Genomic DNA, 8,338 nt, shown 5'->3' on the forward strand with positions numbered 1-8,338 from the left:
ATTTGTCAATTGATGTCTCTGGTTCCCTGTTTACAATCTTGTAGGCTTATTTACTTTGGATACCTCCATAGCTGGATTGGTTTCTGAGTTATGTCATCATGTGTGTTAATGGTCGGTTGTTGTTGGCTATTGTTGGTTCTCTGCCCAAAGGGCTCCCTTTAGCATCTCTTGTAAGGTTGGTCTGGTTTTCACAAATTCCTTTAATTTCTGCTTATCTGGAAATGTCCTGATTTCACCATCATATTTAAGGGACAGTTTTGCTGGGTACATAATTCTTGGTTGGAAATTTTTCTCTTAGGGTTTTATACGTACCATCCCATTGTCTTCTTGCCTGCCTGGTTTCTGCTGAGAAATCCGAGCTTAGTCTTATTGGTTGCCCCTTGTAGGTAACTTTTCGTTTTTCCAGTGCTGCTTTCATGATTCTTTCTTTGTCTTTGGTTTTGGTGAATTTGATGATGATATGTCTTGGTGATTTTCTTTTGGGGTCTGTCCTGTTTGAGGTTCTTTAGACTTCCTGAATGGATATATTCTTATCTTTCATCATAGCAGGAAAATTATCTTCCAGCGCATCTTCGACAATTTTCTCTGTGGTTTTATTTTTCTCTTCCTGTTCTGGAATTTCTGTTACATGTAGGTTATTCCTTTTGATGGTATCCCACATGAACTTTGGGCTTTCTTCATTTTGTTTTGATCTTTTTTTCTGATTGACCCCTTTCCAAAGAAGTATTGAGGTATTTATTTGCCTTCAGTCTCACTAATTCTGTCTTCCATTAGTTCAATTCTACTCCTTTGCCCATTCAATGTCTTATCTATTTCTGAAAATTTCATATTAATCCTCTGGATTTTTGTGTGTAGATTTTGTATCATTTCAAATTTTTCATTTATTTTGTCATTTTGTTCTTGTATTGTCTTTCAAAATTGTTGTAGGGTTTTCTCCAATTTTGCCAGTGTTTTCCTTTATCTTGCTCTCAATTCTTTGAAGATACCTAAATACAATTATTTTGAATTCCTTATCAGGGAGTTCCAATGCTGTGTCTTCCTCAGGGATGTGTTTTGAGTCTGTATCCTTGTCCCTTGTTTTTCCTATTTTATCTTGCTCCTTTTTGTGGACTGTGGTGCTCTGTTGTCTCCGAGGCATTGTGACGTTTTTGTGTTTATATTTAATTGGTGATTATATGTTGGAGTGACTTGCCCACAATTTTTGTTTTCTTTGTATGTTATCTACATAAGCAGGGTACTATACTGTGCTCCTCTATTCACTAGTTGACAGCACTTATACTCTCACCACCTGTCTCCTTTCCTTTGTCAGCCTCCTGTATGTCCCTGCCGCCCTCGGCAAACAGAGCCTATTCTTAGGTCCCTGGAATTCAAATGAGAATGCTGTCACTTTAAAATCCAAAATGGCTGCCACTTGTCAAGATTCAAAATGGCTGCACCCTCAGTCAATTTAAATATCCAAAATGGCCACCGCTTGTAAGCATTCTAAATGGCTGCACCCTCTGTCACTTTAAATATCTAAAATGGCTGCCACTTGTAAACAATCAAAATGGCTGCACCCTCCGGACAGCAGAAAGTCCACAGCTCAGGTTCTGTCCCTCTTTGCTGTTTCCCTTCCTAGTCATAGGCCACCAGCGCAGGCATCCTTGGAGCTCTTGGTGACCAGGGCTGATCTTTAGGTCAATTCTTAGGTCCTGACACCACTTGGAAATATTCAGGCTGTTGGTCCTGTCAGAGTAGCTGACAGTCCACTGTTCCAACCATCTCTGTACTCACTGTTTTCATTCAGGTTTTTCCACTAGTTGGAGCCTAATTCATTTCTGTATAGTTCCTTTCAAAGCTCAGGGCTCCAGGATTATCTTCTGTATCTCTGTCAATTGGTTTTTCTTTTCTTTGTTGAAGAGGGTCTGTGTCACTTGTCTGCCTATTCCTCCATCTTACCGGAAGTGCTTCTTCAAGTGCTTTTAAGCAGGCTTTACCAGAACATGCCCTCTTTTATTTTGCTCACACAACTTAATGCCCACCCATTTTTCCAGAGCTAGCATCTCCTGTGTAAAACATCACCTGCTGGTCTGAAATGAGCATCTTCTCTTTGGACATTGATAGCCATTGTGATTTGTATAGTTTGGCAATCATGAGTGTGAATTGTCTCATCTTGCCTGTTGTCTTGATCTATTACTTGTTGTTGTTATGTGCCGTTGAGTAAGCCCTGACTCATAGTGACCTCTCCTTGGGTTTCCGAGGCAGTATCACTACAGAAGTAGGATTGCCCAACCTTCCTGCCGAGGAGTGGCTGGTGGGTTTGAACTGCCAGCCTTCTGGTTAGCAGGCAAGTGCTTTAGGCACTATGCTACCAGAGCCCCTGATCTATTACTTAGGACTTTGAAATGTTTATCTCTTATGAAACTGGGATATACTTACTGAACATCACATTGTCCTAATCTCTGGTTAGAAAATTTTCATATGTTCTAGTTTTGACAACTAGATTATAAAATACTTTAAGAAAAAGACTATGATGTATATTTCTGTCTTTCATGAATGATTTATTTATGCATAATAAAATGTGGTAGTAGGTGATTAGTTGAAAGTCAGAAAACCCAAACCCTTTGTCATCAAGTCAATTACAACTCATAGTCGCCTTACAGGACAGAGTGGAACTGCCCCATAAGGTTTCCAAGACTATAAATCTTTATGGAAGCAGGTAGCCTCATCGTTATCCCATAGAGCAGCTGGTGGGTTCGAACCGCTAACCTTTTGGTTAGCAGCCAAATGCTTTAACCACTGTGCCACCAGAACACCTGTAGATTAGCTGATATGTAATTAATGTTAAAATTGAGTTAGAAACATTTTTCTTTTTAAAACCAGTCAAGCATTTATCTGTGATATCTGGATTTTTGCTATAATTGAACCATATTTCCCTTCTTTAGTCTCCCCTTCCCAGATATGTTGACTTCTTTCTTACTTACTCCCTCCACCAAGGTAGAAATACTATCATACCTTAAATTGCTTAGGCAGTGAGTTTTCACAGATCCTTTCAGAGCATTATTTATTGTTTTACATGCATGCTGTCTTTGTAAGAGATATCTCTGCAGTGATTTATTGAGATCATTTTATTTTACTTTATTAGTTCTTGAGCATCAAGATCAAAAGAAGAAAATATTAATGACTTTTTCATTATCCATAATAAAGTTAGTTTTTAAAAATGTTTTGAGATTAGAACCTGTTTTGGTTACCTAGTGCTACTCTAACAGAAATACAACAGATGGGTTGGCTTGAACAAACAGTTTATTCTGTTTATTCTCTTACAGTTTTGGAGGCTTTAAGTCCAAGTTCATAGTGCTAGGCTCTAGGGGCTGAGTGAGAGCCCCTCAGCCTTGGGGTTCTGCCCTGCCTCCTGCTCCTGGCCCACTGAAGCTGGAGGCTTTTCTTCACTCAGAGAGCTGCTGGCTGCTGAGGCATACAAACCCAAGACTGACAAGTAAAAAGGCACAGTCCCAACATTACTGGACAACACTGCAGGCCATTGATTGAAGTCCATTGACAGTTCCAAGGTCAGCAGAGCATGGCAGCCTGCTGAACAACGACTTGGCTGCATGCAGGGTTCAAGTATGCCATAAGCTAGAGACCATTCCCAAAGCTGCTGCTTATACACAGGAAGCAGACCATATTCCTAAAGCAGCTACTCAGCTGCTTGTGGTAGATCCCAGCATGGAATTGATTGCCAGTCTCATGGGGAATAACTACCACCAGCTGCCCAGCCACTCATCCAGGCCCAGCCAAGTAGACACACAACCTTAACTACCACAGAACCTATAGCACCAGAGGAGGGTATCTTGAAGAGGCAGTTAGCAACCTTGAAGGTTTGCAAAGAGGGGATAGTTTATAGAGAGACTTGAAGGAATGAGTTAGCCAGGATGTTTTCTGGTGGAATTCCCCTTATTTGATGGATGGGGATCAGTAATTGGAAAACCAAACCAAAACCCACTGCTATCGAGTTGGTTCCAACTCATAACAACCCTATAGGACAGATTAGAACAATCCCTTGTGGTTTCCAAGGCTTTAAATCCTTAGAGATGCAGACTACCTCATTTATCTCCCACAGAGTGGCTGGTGGGTCCAACCTCCGTCCTCTTAGTTAGAAGCTTAATGCTTTAACTGCTGCACAGCCATAGGTCTTTAATAATTGGAAAGTTAACTTTAAAAATTGGTAAAGCTCTAAGTAATTATATGAAAATGCACACATAATGTAAATATTTTGCCATGAAACAGGTATTATTTGCCAGTATTTTGATGTAGGGCCAGGCCTTTTCTCTTAGTACAAATTAGCTGGCTGAAATTGGGTGTCATCTTTCTTATATGAACCATACCCATAATCCATCCTATCTATGCTGTAGGTCCAGTTTTGATTTCTTGAAAGAAGAGCAATAATTGAGACAGGTTACAAAGCCATCTAGTGCAGAATCTTAATTTTTTTTTTTTTACAGTTTTGTCTTTTAACCTGAACTAACTCATATCTAATTAATTTGACAGTAGCACATTTTTTTAAAGTGACTCATCATCTTATCCAGTCTTGCCAAGGCATCCAACATAATTTTCACAGAAAAGGCACCTGTCTTTCAATTGGTTTGCATACGATTTAATTGTAAGCCATGTGATGACTATTATAAGAACAGTTTACAAAAAGCTTCTGGGAAGAAATGCACCTAACTTTTGGATGTCAAACATACAGTTCAATTTAAAGGAGCAGAAGTATGACATTGAAGTAAACAGTGACATATAAACCAAAAACATTTGTACTGTTGGCATCAGCCAGTCTACAGAAGTAATGGGGAGTTTGTAATTGTTACGTTGAATTCTGTCAAGAGAGATGCTGGAGGCCAATATGGCTAGAGTGCATGATGCTAATGGACTTTTGTAATGCATTTTATACTTTTCAAAAAGTCCATTTTCCATCAATAACATGTTTTTTACAATAAAATAGAGAGCTTTTTAGAATGTCTAGAGAAAATCACTCTTCAAGTAAGATGGCAGTGAAACCTTTTCCCTGAGTATGGTTTCCTTCTCTTCCCCAGTGCAAAAGGGGCAGGGAGGTGGCATCTTCTGACTCCTCTAACTCCACAAGAGGAAGACAGAATCACGATCAGCAGCCCAAGGCCTGATCTTATAAGGCCAGACATGCTGCCACCCTCCAGCACTCTTACCAACCTTGACACCAACCATCCCTCCCGCAGCATCCACCACCTCTTTGCTGGGTTTGATAATTTGCTGTAGTGGCCACACAGAACTCACAGATTATGGGGCTTATTAGGGAAGCAACAGGCTACAATTCAAGTTCAGGAACACACTCAGGATATAGTTCTTTGATCAAGACAGTCTTCCCTCTGCTGTGTCCTTAGACACACCTCTCTGGCCCTTGGCCTCTCTTGGCCTGGCCACTGCCTCTGTGGGCCAGGTAAGCCTGCCACTCTGTTGCGTGCCTCTTGATTCTACTGATGCCATCTCTCAGTCTGGTGTCTCTCTCAGTTGGGTATCTCTCTCAGCCATGTGTCTCTCAGCCATGTGTCTCTCTCTCTCTTTCAGCCATGTGTCTCTCTCAGCCATGTGTCTTTCTCAGCTGGAAATCAGAATCCTTCTACCTCTAGGAGGGCTTATTTTGAGCCTGGCAGAGTGGCAAAACCAACCAATCCCAACATCAGAGTTCTACACACCTGAGAGAGAGTTAACTTTCCCAGAAAATTACTTCATGCTACGCCAGGTGGATGACTTTAACAAGCAGATATTAGTTGCTCATGGCAAAATGGGAGTTACAAAGACTATGGCTAGAAAAGCCATACCATGTAATGTACTACACTACACCCAGGTATAAATAATTTCTACTTGTGCACATGCACAGCATCTTGAGGATGTGCCTCTTCTATGAGCTCATCCTCGGAGGAGCTCTTGTACACAATTTCTGGTCAACAGTTGGTACCCAGCAAATGTTTGCTGAATGAAAGAGAAGTTCTAGCCACTTAAACAGATGACATAACCCAATCTTGCTGAGATGTAGTTTACATTGGTATATCATAGGGCAATAAGCTTATCATTATCTATAAATTCAATTCAGAAACGATTTGAATATAACTATACTCAATATGTCCATAGTACAGAGCTATGTCTAGAAAGTACCAAGTTTAATAAATATGTGGTACTTTTTTTTTCTCTCTCTCTTTTTTGAATATGTCACTTCCGTAGTGATACTGCCTCGGAAACCCAAGGAGGGGTCGCTATGAGTCGGGGCCGACTCGACGGCACATAACAACAACAACAACAACAACCCTTTAGTTAGTGGTTTATCCTCCCTTCCCTTCCCCTGATGACTATCAAAGAGTATTTCTTTTTTGTGAAACTCCTTTCTTGAATTTTTACAGTAGTGGGGAAAAAAAAACTCATACAATATTTGTCCTTTTGTGATTGACTAACTTCATTCAGCATAACAATCTCTAAGTTCATCCATGTTATGAGATGTTTCACAGATTCATCATTGTTCTTTAACTTTGTGTAGTATTCTGGGGTGGGCACATACCATAGTTTGTTGATACATTCCTCCATTCATGGGCATTTAGATTGTTTCCATCTTTTTGCTATTGTGAATAGTTCTGCAGTGAACATGGGTATGCATATATCTGTTCATGTCACAGCTCTTACTTCTCTAGGATATATACCTAGTGGTAAGATTGCTGTATCATGTGGTATTTCTATTTCCAACTTTTTAAGGAAGAACCATACTGTTTTCTGCAGTGGTTGCACCATTTTACAGTCTCACCAGCAGTTGACTGAACATTCCAGTCTCTCCACACTCTCATCAGCATTTATTGTTTCCTGTTTTTCTGAACTTTGCTATTAGTGCTGGGCTAAGATGATATCTCATTGTAGTTTTGGTTTGCATATCTCAGATGGCAATGATCATGAGCATAATACATAGTTCTTATCTATGGACTAGTACATTAATAACTGAAATTTAAAACAAGGAAATCACCCAGATGGTTCCAAATAGGACACTGGGAGTATATGTGAAGGAGAGATTAAGTAGAGCTTGCCTGGAGGAATCTGAGAAGTTTTGAGAGTGGAGCAGACCTGAACTAGACTGTGAATGGTAGTGGCGGTCATGGCTTTTCTGTAAATACTTAATTGCTTTATTGTATTTGATTGTCTGGATTTCCTTCAGACTCTTGTTTTCTGCCACACACTCCCAGTCTTCCTTCTTCCATTTCTAACCACCTTCCTCTGGGCTTTTGTTCTTTAGGAATCTACCTTTGGCCATTTTCTTCCTCTTTCTGCTCTTGGTGTGTCATGCTCTGTTGTTTTAACCCTAACCCTGAGCTTCTGGAAACACGCTTTTCTTTCTTCTGCACCTGCAACCTTTGATCAGTATCCTTCTTAGAGCATTTATCATTTCCTTGCACTGTTGTTATGTGCCGTCGAGTCGGCCCCGACTCATAGTGACCCCTCCGTGGGTTTCCGAGGCAGTATCACTATGGAAGTAGATTGCCCAACCTTCCTTCTGAAGAGAGGCTGGTGGGTTTGAACTGCCAGCCTTCTGGTTAGCAGTCAAGTGCCTTAGGCACTACACTACCAGAGCTCTTTTTCTTGTACTATAGTTAAATACATAGCATTATGCACTCTACTGGGCTCTTAATTTCTTGAGGGCAAGTTGTATCTTTGTATTTCCCATAGCCTTGTAAGTAGTAAGTACCACATATCATCAATCTCTTACATTCTTTCCTTAAACTTAGCTCCTCTTCCAGACTTTCTTCTTTCTGTTCATGATGTTAGAGTGTTCTCCCTTTTAATTCAGGTCAGCAAGTTCTACTGCTTCTGTCTTCAAAATGTTACTCATAGTCACACCATTCTGTCCACCCTCATTATTGCATGCCAATTAAAAAAGAAATATTGAGTGGATACTATATTCTAAGTACTGTGTAGGTGCCAGGGATACAAATATTACAGATCCAATACCAATGGGGGAGAAACACATGTTTTGGCACTTTATTGAGCAAATGTTTATTGAATATTTTCTCTGTGCTGGGCAGTATTGTAGGCACAATACTATTACATGTATTATATTTATAATACAATAATACTATTGTATTATTGTATTATAATACAATATAATATGAATAAATATACTACTACTGTATTATACAAAGAATTCTTTTCCACTGGCTGCTCACCTTCAAGGGGAAGAGGCCTAGAAACACAGTTACTGTATTTCCTCAGTTCTAAGGGCACTTTCCTCCCCATGTTTTGATATTGCTGGAATCTAGATGAGTCCTAACCCTGGCATGTATATCTAATGTAA

The sequence above is a fragment of the Orycteropus afer genome, unplaced genomic scaffold (assembly GCF_000298275.1).
Source record: "Orycteropus afer afer isolate SDZICR_OR568_19922 unplaced genomic scaffold, OryAfe1.0 scaffold00546, whole genome shotgun sequence".
Lineage (NCBI taxonomy): Eukaryota > Metazoa > Chordata > Mammalia > Tubulidentata > Orycteropodidae > Orycteropus > Orycteropus afer.